We start from the raw sequence: 16,759 nt of genomic DNA on the forward strand, positions 1-16,759 counted from the left end.
GTGAACCTCTGCTGAAAATTAGTGTGTATTACTGATGAGTGTTGGGAACAAAGTATGTGAGTGATCTTTTCAATAGATACTGTGAGAGGTTTATTTTTTTTCCCTTTAATTAAAAAAAAAAAAAAAAAAGAGAGGCATAAATGCTGACTTAGAATTGCTCTGGTTGTGTTGGAATGGTGGACCGGTCATGCTATTTATTTATTTATTTATTTATTTATTTACATAATAAGATTTAGGGGGAAAGCTATTCTAGAATGAGTTAAATTTCTGTCAGCATATGACAGTGACACGTTGTTTTATGTGGAGAGAACTTTGTAAGTTGAGAACTTGTGATTTTGGAGGAATGTCTTTCGAAGGCTCGCTGCTGGTTGCAGCTTACAGTGCTGGAGGGATGCAGCCAAAATAGTATTTTAACTTTTTTTTTTTTTTTTTTTTTTCCCCAAGTTACACATGTCAATTTTTCTGGTTGTGTTGGCAGGAGGCTCAGTGTGCGGATAGATGTTTATCCTTTTATACGTGATCATGTTCATGTAATCATTCTTGCCAGAAAGTGGGGACTTAAGTACAGAGGATTTGGAGACACAGATTTTGTGGACGTGGCTGTTTTGACAGTAGTCTGCGAGACCCTTCCCAACAGCCAATGCATTGAGCGTTTGGATGTGAGAACTGTGGGCTTTGTGGCAGCGCCCTGCTGTTGTCAGGAGAGGAAAACACGGCTGCCGTGCACTAGGGCCATACGGCTCTTCTAGGGCCTCAGTGTCCCTCGAAAGGACCAATAGTAAAGGTTAAGTGTAACGTGCCATTCCGGGGTATTTTGTTTCAATTTCACTTTACTGAAGCTGCCACATACCTTTCTCAAGTGGTTGGACATTGAGATTTAATAACCTTGTCTTCTGAGTTCATGATATTTTTAGGTGAGATTGGGGGCCAGTGAAACATGTGACCTAATTCAAGAATGAGAATTAGCGGAGTGGTCCTTTAGGACCAATTCTTGGTTATTTTGCAGTTGGGTCGGTAATTGCTAGCCCGCACTGGAAAGAAGGGCTAAGAAAAGAAGATGGCTGTGCTGTTTCTGATGAGAACTGCTTACTCCTCAAAGCTAGGCCAGCTCTTGCAAATCCCATTGATACCTTGATCTCAGGATACAGGGTGAGTTTGGACATTCCAGTAGTCCAAAAAGAAATTGCAAATGAAGAAATTACTTTTCTTCATTGTTTTACCATTGCCGTCATCAAAGTTGCCTTTGCTGTGCTGTTTCTATATTCGTAGCTGCAGCTTCAGAGCCTGTTCTAAATTTCATGGCTGTACCTGCACTCTTTGCAGAGAATGGTATAAAATACTGGCTTTTATAGCTTACTTTCACTCTTTTCCTGATGTTTGGTTGTTGGTAAGTTACCTATTAGTTATTCTCAGGCTGAATGTTTTGCCGTGAATTTTCTGTTGCTCTGTGCCATTCAAGATGAGGATTTGCCCTTCTTACCAGGATTTTAATAGCTCCACACCAAAAGTTGGTAGATCCATGTATTTGGAAGGGTTTGGCAGATAAGGGTATGTTCTGGAAGATGAGGTGAGTAATGAGTATAACCTTCAGGCATCTTCCATGAATTTAGCTTTTCAGATTAAATGTAAAATACTGTTGTTCCTGTCATAATCTAGAAATTTAGCAAGCTGGTTTTTGTTAAAAGCAGTAAGAATTAGGGGTAACTGAAGAGATTTTAGAAAATCCTTCTCATTACTGTTTCTTCTTTTGGTAACAGCAAATAGGTGTTCCCCACGTCCTTCACTTTATCCATGCGTACCAAAAGTTTGCAAGTTTTAAACGATCACTAACATAGTTATTTGTTCCCCTCATAATCCTCCGGGAATGGGGTACTGGGAAGAAAGATTCCAGGAGCCAGTTCTTCTGCAGGAATGAGGAGTACGGATCACTGGTTTTGGAGTATTCGTCCACTCGGCACACTAGTTTTGAGTGTCAAGATCTGGCAAAGAAATTTAGCTGGCTTCCCCCAGGGGAGTGAAAGCCATTGAAGGCAGTGAATACAATCAAAGCGGCTTCATTTTCCTTTTCTGACGCTTATGCCAAGGATCACCTAAGCCCTCACAGAAGTTCTGCTAAATAGAAAAAAATTGTTGCACTTAATGTATACGTTTGCCTTCAGCGGCTAATGGAACACTGGTGCCGTATATTCACATCATCTTTCATTTCCGACATGAAGTATATAGCGACTTCTGTTTTTTCCTTGAGGAATTTGGTTTGTCAGAGAAACATCTGGTTTATGTAAATGAGCAAGGAATTTGGTACACGAGAAGTTGATTGCGAAAGAGTATCTATATGGTCTCTGCGTCAGTAATTCACCTACATTTTGAAAAAATAAACGTGTATTACTTCTCTAAATGCTGTCCCTTTTTCGGTGTTCAGTGCTAACGCACATGTTTCCCTCCCGTGAGTGTAAAAAATTTTTTTTAAAAAAACCAAAAAAACCAAAAAAAAACCCAACAAAAAGGGGGGTGGGGGGGAGAAAGAAGCATGTTGGCCCTGGTAACGTCGGGCTATTTGCCTGATGCTCGGCTGACGGCTGCAGAAGGCTGACCTTCAGCCTGGATCGGGTTTCCAGGCGGCGGCTCTGCTCCCTCCGGCGCTCCAACACTGCCACCTGCAGGGACCCCAACCCGCACCCGCCGGCCCCGGCCCGCACAGGGCGGCAGGAGCAGCGTCGTGGCCGAACTCGCCGTGCGGGAGAGTAACGCGTGGGGCCGCGTCGGGCTGGGCGGTAAGCGGCGGGTTTGCTTCTGTCCCGCTCTTTGGCGTTTTTAATAACGGGGTGGCGTCCTGCGACCCGCTGCGTTGATGCGCGGGAGTGTGCGCTGGCTTCCTTCCACACCAAGCGTAGAGGTCCACGGGCTTTTCTTTCGCGTTAAGCAAGCTGGTGATTCACCTTAATAAACTCAAAGCGCCGTTGAGCGCGGAGAAACGGGTTTTGTGTCAAAGTTTAGTATTTTATTTTATTTTATTTTATTTTATTTTATTTTTAAGTCTGCCTCCAGAGCGGTCGTGTTTTATTAAGATGATTTTGGTGGCGTTTCTGTTGCGTGTTTTCTGATGTGGAAAAACAAATCAAAACCCACTTATCACATGAATCATTGTTAAAGTCAGCAGTAGTCCTCTGTGTAAAATCTGCCAGTAAAAGCCGGGAGGATGGGGATTAAACCTGGAGCACATTAAATTAGTTCCAGTCTATCCCGAGCAGGCTCTGCATTGCTTGCTTAGGCAGGCAAAACGGAAACAGGCAGTTTATAACAAGGCTGGTTTAAAAACTGTGGGGTTCATTTGAAAAAGATTTATATCCCCCACTTATATAAACATTACAAATGTAGGCTGCAAGCAGGAGGCAAATCTTTATCGAAATCTCTTTAAGAGCTTTTTCATTGTGAATAAAATGGACAGCGTGTACTCTTGTTTGAAGATTCGCCAATATTTGTACAATAATCTTTTCTCAATGCTCTGACTAATTAAAATACGGCTCAGGGTAGAACAGCGAGACCACCAACCGGTAATTTGCTGGGATCTGACAAAAGTGGCGATGACTGAGGTGGCGGAGCAAAATTATTTGGAGGCAGGAGAAAAGATTGTCCTGAGACTGGCTTAGGTTTTCTGTAGTGGTTGGGAAAAAAAGGTGAAATTTTAAAGAGAAAACAACTGTGTCTAGATTTATCTTCACCCACCCCCCTTCCCTTGTGGATGCTGCTGTTCTTAAACAGTAGCATAGAAATTTTGTGGGTTTTGTGATCTTTGCTAGGGCCTGCAGAACTCTCTGCTGAGAAGGTTGGAATGTTTGCTCCAGTAAAACTAAAAGTAGTCTTCAACGCGAGGGTTCCAGCTGACGGCTGGAGTAGCCACTTGCATTGTAACATTTGGGAGTTACTTAATTGTGATGGTGTTATTTTGAAAGTTTATTTTTAGAAGGACTAAACATACATTAGTGCAGTAAATATTTTTTTTCCTATTTTTATTTTTAGTATTAACACACAATTTTATTTCTAGCTGTTGCAATACCATTTTGCTTTGTTTATTTAGGGTACATGTTGTAAGGGTTGTCCAGATACTGGATTTAACAGAAAGTGCTTTTCATATTTCATTTTGATGGCAATAAACAGTGTCTAAAACAGCTTTGTAATACTCATCTGCCTTCCAAAATAGGATCCAAGTCTCAGATAAATGACTTAAAGTTTTGTGAGTTGTAACATGTAACCAAGATCCTCTGGACTCTCTCATTCAAACTATGGTTTCTCATACCTCTTCTTTTTTTGCTGCCATGGTGTTTTCATACAGAATAGTACTTATGCCCCAAATGTCTGATTCTTATGTCCTGAGAGCGGACTAACAGACAGCTTGTTAGAAAAGCAGGAGCTTTCTGTGCTGTGGAGGGGGTGAAGAATTTTCTAGTAGTTGCCAAAAAAAGAAATTAGTATTTTTCTGCTGTTACAGTGGTATGTGTACGCTGCAGTAGAAGCTGTGTAGAGGTTGGAAACACTCCCACCCTGAGGTGTGGGGAACCAGATAAGAAGAACAGAAATTATATCAAAGTCCTATTTTCTCTCTCGTGCAAGAGTTGTGCAAGATAGACTGCGAGGTAGATAGACATACCCATACTGGCTTTTGAAAAAGAAGCCAGTTAATACTGAGCTCTATCCTGTGATAGATTGACCGCTATTGATACTCAAACTAAATAGGTTACAGCGGGCTCAGAGTGTGCCTCTGCTGTATTGGCATCAGCGTACCATGACTTGCGGTGTATGCGGGGGCTGCAAAGGGAATTATTTGCTGCACTGAATGTTATTACTCATACCTGGGATTCAACATCAGACTATCAGAGCACTTGAATTAACGCTTGGTAATGTGAGGAAGCTACCGCTGTGTACAGGTGGAGAAAAGCAAGAAGCTCGCAGTCGAACGTGGAGGTGAGCGTCGGTCTCCAAAGTCTCAGTCTGGTGCCTGACCACTGGGCCATGCCTCCTTTCTCTCCTACCAGCAAGCACAATGGGGAACTAGAAAATATCTTGGTACATCACCGTCTAGCATATACAACTGAATTGGGGGGGGGCAGGGGAGGGGGGCAGGTTTTTTGTTGGATTTTTTGTTTGGGTTTTTTTTTTTTAACATTGCACATACAACCACCTTTTTTTCGCTTGTTACTGAAATCTGAATTGTTAAGTGTTACAACTCAGCACATTTTGATATTCTCCTGGAATAATTTAAAAAACCAGTTAATATAAAGGTAGCTTAAGTCACATCTGGGCTTATCTTTAAGGCTGGGGGGGGGGAGGGTCTAGTTAAAATGGCATGGAATATACATTTCCCCAGATCTTCAGAGTGAAACTTGAACATAAGAAAACCTTTCTGCATGAAGCAGCTAGGAAATATATATGAAAGTAACTGGAAACTTCTGAAGTCTTTAAATGTTTGGAATGACATGCATGATTTAAGTGTTTTTAGATATTGGGACCAGATGTCCTGTGCTCTGGTTGGCTCCCTTTGCCCAAATGTGATATCATGAGGGATAGTTATGCTGACTCAGGCGTTCGGCTGAGTGGGAGGGAAACCCCAGGGGACAGAAAGCCAGGATTGTTTTTCTAGTTGTAGCTCGTGCTGGACAAACGGACGGGGAGGAGGTGTGGCAGGAGCAATCTCTGATAGCCAAGATGCTCTCACATGGTCCTTCCAGCTGGTGGTGGGAGAGCAGCCCGGCATCTTCTTCATCCAGAGCAAGGAGCCAGCTGCAAAATCACTGCCAGTGGCACCCAGCATGGCCCAGCCCCATGGGGGGACGATGGGCGCACTGAAAGGAGCCAAAAGAGGAGAGGACTTGCTGCATTCCAGCCGTGAGAAGGGCACATGGGCCAAGGGGCATGGAGTATCATGACTGACAAGGAGGTGTTGGGTATACTTACTAATAACTGGCGCCCTAAAAGGTCATATACCCATGCAAAGGCGTGCCCAACCCAGGGCATGCGGTCCGTTCACCACCGCACGTGAATACCAGCGTTGAGGATTCCTACTCAGTTAAGGAGCTGAAGGAACCACTCAAGTTAAATTGTGCTTGAAGAGAGAACTGTCAGCTTCTAGAGCAGGAAAATGTTTCCAGGATGGGATGAGAAGATTAAAAGAATGGGATTTCAGAAGTTTTTCACTGTAGCACTATCACAGCGGAAAAATAATTGTCATTTTGCCTATGCCTGTATTTCACTTGATGTTTTATATTAGATATATGATCAGTAGTCATTGTGGCTGCAGTTCTTGCGTATTTATAGGGAAAAAAATACATCCTTTACTTTGAAGGATCACTGTTGTTTCTGCCATCCTCTGCTTTCTGAAAGATGGTAACCTGATTAGTTTTTAATGGCAGTGGAAAATTGGACAGGAAAATTAAGGTTTTAACCTGATACATTTCATAGGATGAAATGAGATATAGTTGTATAATTAAGCTTGTTTTATTCTTCCCAACCTGAAAAAGAGAAGGAAAATGTTCTTCCTTGTGCAAATCATGCCACAGCGAGCATCCTCCAGTGAAGATGTCCTGTCAATGAAAGATTCCTTCCACACACAAAAATAGATGAGGGGCTCATAAATTACAAACTTACTCATGCGTGTGACATCTGCCTTTAATCACCATGAAAGCCTGAATCCTGTTTAAAGCATGGTGAGCCTTGTACAAGGGCTAGAAATGTCAGTACTCTATTGTGATAACATTTACTGTACTGATTAACAGTCGTCGTGCTCTCCAGCGGACTGATAATCTGCCTTCGCGTGTCTTTGTGTTGCCATTCTGTCTCCTTCCTGTGGTTCCAACCAGGACCGTGGGCAGAGCAGTGGGATCTTCTCCTGTGCAAACCTCCCATGTCCATATATTTTTGCTTTGTCGTTTATGTCATCTGTTATGTCTTAGTCTATCTGCATACTGAGGTATAAAATATTTTAAAGGCAGTGCAAAACATTTCCAAGTTAGCTAGTGTTTAAATTCATAGCTGTGAAATGCAGTAATGTGTTCTAGCATCTAGCCTCATACGACCATCTCATGCAAGTTGATGTTTAAATGGCTTTCAAGTTTCTTGACTCACAGGAGTTTCAATTCCTAGTATTTTGGTAAATTCCAACAGGTTTTGGCAAGTATGTTTATCTTAGTGGTAGGTTTTCACTTCGGGGCCTTTTTTTTAAGAAAAGGAGCAAAAGAGAAGGGATAGGGAGAGAGAATGCTGCTTTGCTCAGATCTGCATCCACTTCCATTGAAATTGTCAACAAGAAGTTGGGTTTCAACGATACTGTGAAATGGGGTGGTTTGGTCAAAATAGTACCCTTATTCAGCATATTTTATGGAATAGTATAATCTCTAAGCATCACTAGAAGCTATCGGGTATATGTTTGGCCCTAACTTAGTTGGAATCATGATTTGTATGATGCTTTGGTGCAAACTGGCATTGGTGCTTGTGGCAATGTATGATGGAGGTCCTGATTGTCTGTTAATATCAAACTTCTACAGGCCGAAGCTGACTGGATTTGTTTAAAAAAGTTTGATGGTGAGGTAAGACACTTCAACACAAGAAGCCAACAGCAATAAGAAAACAAATTTCTTTCAAATGAGCCCAAACAGTCGTGTGGGCTCCAAACTCCTGTTTTTCACCCGTTAGGACTTGTTTTCCCGTTTTACACTTGTCCCAGGCCATCTCATTTTTTCATTTCTGGTACCAGCGTCCACCATGGACTGACCCATCACCAAAAGTCTGGAGGTTTCCCTGCAGCTCTGAGGAGTTTCTGAAACATCTGACATTAGACTGGCGCAGGAGTGAAGGATGATGTGTAGAACAAAGAGCTGAGAGGAAAGAGGTGGCTCAAAAGGCAAAAATGTGGAGAAACAGGGACAAGATGGGGTTATTTTGACTGTCAGTCTCCTTTTATAACTTACTGCTGTGTGCCAGCTCTCACAGCATGTCCAGTATTTCAGTATGTATTACCTTTACCCTTTCTGCTATTTCTATTTTTCCCTTGCAGTTCACAATTCTTTTCACTGCCATTAAGCACTGTGCCAAAGAGTTTATGGTTTTATTCACCAGATGCATTTTATGCATAGTGTTTTATTGCATGAGACCGCTGAGTTTGTGCTTTCTGCTTGTTTTCTGTCCTTTCACCCTCCAAAGTCTTTCTTGAAATATACACGCCACCAAGAGCATCTCCACTAACTTGAGAACTGGAAAAATCATAAGTTTCAGCTTCCCTTGTTTCTCCTGTGCCTTTCTTGACTAGATTCAAAAGCTGTCTCATACTCTGAACAATTTTCTTCTGTCTGCACAGATAAACTGTTATTCTTCCTTTTGATAAGCCAACTGTCTCTCACTCACTGAAAGAAATCTACTCTTTTAGTTGTTTTATAGTTCTCTCCAACATTATGTCTAGTTTCCACAGGTTCTTATAAATGTGGACACTGGAACTGGGCACAATATATCGGAACTGATCCTGACAGTGCCACATACTGTAATAAACCTGCTCCCCTACTTCTTTCCCCTGGATACTGTATTTTGTAGTTATATTGGTCCTTTTGCCATGACTTTGAGGTAAGTACGTCCATTCTGGATTGGATCGAAAATGTAGCTGAGCTAGTTTGCATTTTCTAAGCGTACTCAAAGCAGCTGCCTACAGAAAATTAAGAGAAGAGGACAAGGTTATATGATAGTCTCCCAGCTCTGACCATTTTGAGTTCTGCAACAGATGTGGTTTCTGTGTATTTACTAATATTTGACGAAAAAATTTTCCCCTGTGAGTTTTCCTATCACCTTTGTGAACCCAAGTAAGAATTGAGCAGCACAACAGCCTTTGGCAAGGAGTCACACATATGAGCAAACTGCATGAAGAGCTACCTCCATTTAATTTGCTTTTTAAACTGGCTCCTGCCAGCTTCGTTTATTGCCCCTTGGTTCTTGTGTTGGGACAGAGAGTGCGCAATCAATCCCTACCCTATTCATGATTTCTTAGACCTTTTATCCCCTCTGGGTCATCTGTTTTTCCAACCTGAAGGGTTATAACTAGGGTTCTAAGCAGGGTTTCATGTCCTATTCTTTGTCCAGAGCATTTCTCAAATCTTTTTCAGTAACCATCTGGCGGGATAGAATCCCCTCCTGCAGATATGGTGTGCACTATTGAATGACTGATTTGGTTGTACTATATTTTTCTTGACTTATACCCCCTTTATTTGTTTTCTGTCCCTGTGGATTCTTATCCTTTGCTTTGTAGTGACTGAACGCTTTTCCCATTGTTCTCCTCAAAGCTGATGTGAGCTTTAACCTCCCAGGATATTATGTTATCCCCATGCCCTTTTCTCAGTTTTGAACCCCTACCATCTTCTGGCAGTTTTCCAATATTCCAAGGCTTATAAAAACAAACAAACAACCTCAAAAAACCACACACACAAAATCCTGACGTGTGTAGCACCAAGATCTTTCTCTGGTACATGTTTTATCTTAACTGTGCCTGTACTCCTGTTTCATTCTTCGGACATCATTTTTGCCGTGCTGATTCATGTTTTTACCGAGCATGTCTGTAGAAGCCATCACAGCTAAAAGCTTTTGACTGAGTATGTTGGAAGTACTCCCTTTTTAACTTGCTGATGAGTCTCTTATGTCAGACATGCGGTGATTTAAGTAAAATTGTCCTTATCCTTGCAGAGCTTTGTCTAATAAAATCCAGACTTATAAAATATCCTTTTTTCAGTATGCTGTTGCCGCTGAGCCCCCATGAACCCATTACAGTATCTTAACACAGCTGTACATTTAGATGGTTTCCAAAGAGGAAGGGAAAAACTGGACCGTATGATGTAATGATGCATCGCCAGACAGCATAACTCACTGGGATGAAGTGATTTCTGTACTGTGGAAGATTAGATATCAGTGGGTTTATTAGAAGCTTTTGTGATGGCTTTTAAATTTTATCAAAATGTATGTGTAAGTCTTGCAGTTCTGACATAGTAACTGAATCTGCCTCTTGTAACACAAGAAACAAAAATAACTGAAGAAGTTGCAAGGTGGTTGAAAACGGGAAATTGTCAGACAACTGTGGTGCTCAGTAAAGACAGGAGAAAGGTGATAAGAGGAAATCTTAATTATGTTGTTCAAAATACAATTTCTTTTTATGTTCTAAGGAAGTTAGGTTAAAGAAAAATACTGGAATACACTACTTTGGCTATGGGTTATAGGTGGAATCCAATTGCTTAGGTCATGATCATGGGCTAGGGAGTTACTTGCTGAAAGAACTGTCCTGGGCTTTGCTTTTGTTTTGGTTTTAGACATGATAGGGCTTGAGCAGCTTGTTTTAAATATTTTTGTTATTATCACATATTAGCTGTTAAGTATTGGTGGTGTGGTTTTGGAATTATGCAAGACATATTAAAAAAAAAAAAAAAAAAAAAATCTGACCAGAAGAGCTTACAAATGTTGTGCTTTTCAAAAGCTTTATATTGTAAGTTAAATTTTCTTGCCTTTGACTCATCACTGTGTTTTGCAGTAAGTGCTAACATCCTGGATAGATATTCAGCAGGTAAAAATTAGCAAAGGACTGTTGATGTCTGTAGTGTTGACTGACAGACACCAATTAAGAATCTGGCCATATGACAGTGTATTGAAGTCATCCAAAGAGCAGGTGATTATTTATATAATTTTCTTTTATATCTCTTGGCAACCTTAAACTCTAGTTCATGTAGGCTTCAAGCCAGCGCTGTTGCATAAGGAAGTGGTCCAATCCTTGGCCTGCATGGCTAGTGTACGTGTTTCTGTGGCCAAGCAGTAAACCCGAGGAGAGAACCACTCTGGTTAAAACGATTTGTTTTAATGCACAGTCACAGAAACACTTCAGCAGGCGCAGAAGAGAGAGGCTGCTGTGGTGGGCAGAAGGCAAGAATGAAGGCCAATTGGGGGACCATGCATGTAGGAGGAATGTGAGTCTGTGTCTTTGACAGCATGAGCCAGGTTAAAAATAGCTTTTAAAAAGCTTACTCGTTTTCTTTTATTTGCTTTTTATTTGTTTATGGTAGAATTTTAAGACTCTGTCTACAAGGGCTGCCTGGAAATTGTCTCTGCAGTTTTGAGAATATAGTTCCTGGGGCAGTGCTCAGAGTGGGTGATAAATGCAGAAAAGGGGACAGGAGATAGAATTGGCTCTGTAGGGATATTTCATTAAAGACAGAGGAGTCATTAAGAGTAATGACAGAGGAGACAGGTCCTAGGTGCTTTTACTGTTTCCTGTGTCTCACTAGCAGTTTAGTTCTCTGCTATTTTCTTTATACGTGTATTCTTGGTAGATTTCTGTATCGTCTATCAAGTGAATAGACAGACACTGCCGTTAAAGAGAGGAAGATGCAAGTCTCTTGGTATTGACAGGGACAGTCATAAACCTTTTTTGGTCCTCAACAAAAGGCAATGTGATCTTTCTCCTTATCTTTAATGACTTACACTTTTTTTTTTTTTTTACTGGAAGCGGCCATTTACTGCCACCATCTCACACCTCCACTCTCAAGCTGCTGTGAGTTCACGATGCTTCATCTGCTTTCCCCTAAGGCTAAAGTTTGCTCCTTCCCCCTGCAAGGCGAGCCTTTGTAAACCCTCCCCAGCTGGAAACGTAAGTTTGAGACTAAAACTTTTCTGGCATCCAAACTCACTTCCTGCAAAAGGAAGTGTACAGACAGTGGACTTCAGTTATCAGAATGATTTCATTGTCTTCTTAAATAACCTGCCTGAATAATTGGATGCTATATATTTTGATGCTGACAGATTGAGGGGTTTCCTAATGGTGAGAGTGTAGTACTTGGAAGATCTTCATTTTTTGTGTTGTGTTTTGGGTTGGTTATTCTTCAGTCATACCCTACAGATACATAAAGAGAAGACATTTTTATCAAAACCCGCCCAAGTCAAGAATTATAATGATTTCTAGAGCTTAATATGGAAAATCACAATTTGCGTGGTAAGATCATGCTTCCTGATTTACTGTGTCAAATCACTAGTCACTCATAGGCCATTTAATGAAAACTAAATACATGAAATTATTGTTTTGCTGGGAGTAGGGAGTACAGACATCTTCTCACCCATATGGAAATTACGTGTAATCAACCCCAAATCTCAGGTGGCCAAACAGTGTAAAACAACAAGTAACAGAACTGCAGCATTTGATTTACGGGCAGCTGAGTACTGTAGGCAGCTAAGACTCCTCCTTAGCTTGGCAGTGCCTCTTGTTTTCATTAAGATGTCTGCTGCTGCAGATCTGTTGCCATTGAAGGATCTGAGCTGGTTTTGCATACCCATGAGGTCCTCCCTTGGTGCCATTGTCACTCTTAGCAGCTACAATATTCTGTCTTCGTCTGAATAGTGGGGAAGCCAATAACGCTTGGCAAAATCATGAAACACAAAACATCAAACAGGTAAAGCATGACAAATCAAATGGCACAACATTGGAAAGCTGCTTGTTCCACATCCCATGAAGCGTCTTTTCCCACCTAAGTTACTAATAAAAGGAGCTTCTATTAAATAGGGTGGTCCAGGAGCATGGGGCAGCAAATGACCCAAGGGCTTGTGAGTTTCCACTGATGCTTCTGCTGGTTTTACCTGCAGCTGGGTTTTGGGGTTGTTTTTTAGTTTTGATTTTCCCCAATAAAATTCCTCACTATTGTAAAGCTGTGTGGTTCCCATTCCAAAAAGTTCTGTTAACTCATGCGACCTCTGAAGGAATTAAACGTGTTTTGCTTCCTAAGCAGAAAGCCACTAGAATATTTACATAGTGAAGTAGTCTCTTAAGATTTATCTCCTCCTTCCTCCTGGATTTTAAAAGAAAATAAATTCCACTTGCTTGAAGTTGGTTTTTGCTTTAATATTTTTAATGATGTGCTGAGGACAGTGGGCTGGAACCGCAGGGATTAGAGTGCTCAGTTCTCTTCTCAATTTTGTCAGGGACACGTGTTAATTCAAGTAAACTCTGACCCTCCTCTTCTCTTCCTCGCCAGCGCACTCTGTTTTCCATTGTCTAAAAGATGTCTAATGGTACATATGGCTTTAGATTCTTACAGGTTTATTTAATACTGAAAATAATGCCTCTCACAGAAATGCAAAATTTTTTTCCTTGTTTATTACACTTCCTCTTAATTCCTGTAGATCCTTTAAATCACATTTTAAATGTCACTTTTGAAGCACAATATCATGTTCAGTCTTTAAAAACTGAAAAAATGATTTTTTTTACTTTCTTCACTGTCCTCCCATCTGCCAAAACTTGGGCCTTTTGCAAAAATCAGCAAATCGACGTCAGTTCATTTACCCTTAGGGACAGTAAATTATTACACAGCTTAAGTTATAAAAATAAATAACTAAGGAGGGTGGAGGAAGGAGATGGAAAACAACAAAAATCTATCACAAACTCTTCCTGGATTCTGAAGAATATATGATTATAGCATTAAAATCTCCAAACAGTGTAACAGACCAGAAGGTGTTAGAGCTGGCCTTAGCTGGCTCTGCATTAAGCAGCGTTAATGTTTTTATACAGTCTTTGGAAAGCTCAGAATTGACCTGCTTTTATTATTTTTATTGGCTCCCTTGATGATAGACAAATGGGGCTAACCTGAGGCCAGCATAACCAGCAGGAAATTTGGGTCATGGGTAGTTACATTTTTAAAACTTGTGTTTTAGGGTTGTTCAATCAGGGTAATTGATTGATTGTTAGGCGGTGCAGGGAGCCCCTAAATCATCAGAGGTGGCCAGATAATGACAATCTGCCAGTGGATTTTGTTTGAGGCAAATTTCCCAGCTCCCTGCGGAGCCATGCTCTGCAGTGAGGCTGCGAGTCCCTGTTTTTTTTTCTTGCATGCTCCAGTCCAACTGGCCTGTTTGGACAAAATAGCCTCTGAAACTTGGCAGTTCCATTTGAAGTCCTCTGTAGTGCCATTTCCCAAGAGATAAGGGAAAAACATTCCAGAGAAGTTCATACCCCAGAAAGACCCTACGTGCGTTCTGAAGTTAACGGTTTATTATAGCTCTTTATTATTTTTTTTTCTCTTTCATTTTTACTTTGAAGATAAGAGGTGGCAATTGTTGCTTTAAGTTGTTGAGTTTTAGCCCACCCTACAGTAAATCATCCTGGAAGTTTATACCCAATTTTTTTTATCATGTATGCTTGAAAGTTTGCCAGAGATGCTGTATACGTGTACTTTCAGGAGCTATTATCCTCAGGCAGGAGCTGTTGACCGTACTGTTTTATACAACCATGTGCATTCTCAGTGCTCCGTGCATTTGGATAATTTGTGCATGCAAAATAGAGCTTTTTCAAGAATTTATCTTTGGTGTTGTAGGAGCAAGCTATGAGATATTTAGCGATGGGGTGAAGTAGAAAGTTTGTGTGTTGGGAGGGGAGGGGGGGGATAGATGATATGCCAGTAGATGGTAGATGATGTTCAATAAAACGTGGCATTCGACTTGCCTCTCCTTAAAAGTGAATTCAGATTAATGTAGATTGAAGTTTGTCATCTATTCCAGAATAATTCCACGTGTAGGTTAATCTTCAGTTCCTAGATTTGTAGGGCTGATTAGGCTTTTGCGTGTTGCGGGTGGCTTCCCCCCAGTAGCTGCATACCTCTGAGTTCCTTGAAGTTTTGTCTTTTTCCATTTTAGGAGCTGGATGGTCTGATATTTATTGTACTGGCTTACAGATGAGAATTTGTTTGTGTCACTTTTCAAGAAGAGAGCAGGTAATACTGAACTGAGGCAGGGCTGAGTTGGAATTTGGGAACTGGCAGCCTCGTCTTGAGGGTGGCCCAGCTGCCAGCATATGCCAGACCGGCACCAAACACCATGGATTTGCTTCCAGGCAGAGCAGCACCCAGACTTGCTGTGCATGTGATTTAATGCTCCATGCCCAAACACATACAGGGTGCCAACCCTTCCCAGATTTCTAAACGTTCCTTTTTGGCCGTCACATGCTTTTGACCACTGTAGCTTTGTAATTTACTGCTTCAAGTCCACAGTTGCACTTACTGTTAGGTTTAGCATGTGGGCAGTTAGAAAATTCTTCTCTAAGGTATGTATTCGAATAGAAACATAATACCTGACCACATTAAAGTCCCTTGAAAGATGGGTCCATAGCAAAACTTGTATGTCAGGAGCAGGGTGGAGCCCAAGCCTGCAGAAGTGTTGTTTCCTATAGCACAGGATGGAAAAAAGTTTCTTGAGAGCTTGAGCAATTTGTGCTTTCTTTATGATGAAGGTCTGTAGTGGGTCGGTGTGAGTGTAAAAATTGCAGTTCATGTGGTGCTTGTTAGTGTTTCTGAGATTGTCAAAGAACAAGTAAAACAAAATACAATGAAAACCAGGACCCCCTGAAGTGTTGTGTGGAGTACGCCAGGACGTGAAACTTTCAGTTTCTGTGTTCCTTAAGTTAGAGTCTGAAGGCCCTGCCTAGGTTTCAGAGAAAAATACTCAGTTGCCGTAAGAGCTGGGAACTAAATTGATGCAGTTAAAAGCAGTGGTAAACCTAATTGCATGATTTTGTTATCGTATAAACGTGTGTCTCTTTCTAGTTTGCTTGTTTGTTTTGTATTTTATTTACTTATTGTGAATCTATTTAAAGGGTATATTATTGGTTGTGGTGCCTATTTACCACGACTAGTCTGTTTGAACTTACCGTAGTAACAACCTAGAATAAATATTTGCAGACTTGACTGTTTGGATTCTAAGAGACGCAATGTTTCGCTGTACGCTACGACTTGACCCGCAGGTTTTCACAGGGAGCTGTTTGGTGATCACAGGGCAATGGGCAGGGTACTGGTGTTGCAGGAGACCTCTTGGGTGGATCCAAGCGATCACTGCCACGGAGAGAGGAAGGCTGTTCTTCTCTTCTCCCACACCTCCCTCCCCACGCAGGAGCAGGGTGCTCCTCCTGCTTGCCTTGCACTGGCCCCGCTTCTCACCTCATCCCACTGCTGAGCTGCAGACGAACCAACAGCAGAAAACTAGCGTGTGGAGATACCTACCATACGCAGGTGTGTGCGCGCGGGGAGGGTGGCAGTTTGCCGGTACGATTAGTCGCTCTGCTGTCCTGAGTGGCAGAGACCCTCACAGTGGACCTAAACCCCAGCCCTGGTGTTACTTGTTGTGGATGTCAGCGTGGCACTTCAGGGGATTCATGTCTGAAGTCTCCTTTTTACAGCTACAGTAAAGCTGTACGGACACCTCCCCCACAGAGGTGAGAAGAAGCAAGTGCAGTTTCAACTCTTGAGGACCTAGGACATCCCAGCATACTCTCAGTTTCCCCCTCCCTTTGTCTGCCAGCTTTCCTCTCCTCTTACACACATTATGATCATCTTTCATCCTCACAGCCACGTACTTCTCCCTGCTTCCGCACAGCCTTTGCGTTACTCGCCTCGCAGCATGGATGTGCTGTGGGAACGAGCCTGACCTGCCTGGCAAAGAAGGCTTTTTCGGTGTGGAAGACCCCCGTTAAATGGCTTGAGAAGCTGGTGAGCGTGCTGTGAAGGAGGCGGAGGGAGAAGAGGGTGAGGGCACGTGCCAGGCCGGTGATTGCTGCCCTGTCCTTCCTCCCGTTGTAGAGCTCTTCTAGGAAACCACGCTGGTCACTTAAACCACGCGCTTCACAGGTAGTTCCCTCTGTTTCCGATTTTCTGCGTTTCTGACCTGAAAGCATAGGGTCAGGTTTGCAGATGTGCTGAGGGCTCGCAATAGCAACTGA

At 42.0% G+C, this 16,759-nt stretch overlaps 1 protein-coding gene across 1 annotated transcript in view; it reads left to right on the forward strand.

Annotated features, from left to right (window-relative positions):
* The window catches only part of SCFD2 (sec1 family domain containing 2), a 205,805-nt gene that overhangs the window by 71,220 nt on the left and 117,826 nt on the right, over positions 1-16,759 (forward strand). The gene's annotated exons all lie outside the window — the stretch shown is intronic.

The sequence above is a fragment of the Accipiter gentilis genome, chromosome 3, assembly GCF_929443795.1.
Source record: "Accipiter gentilis chromosome 3, bAccGen1.1, whole genome shotgun sequence".
Lineage (NCBI taxonomy): Eukaryota > Metazoa > Chordata > Aves > Accipitriformes > Accipitridae > Astur > Astur gentilis.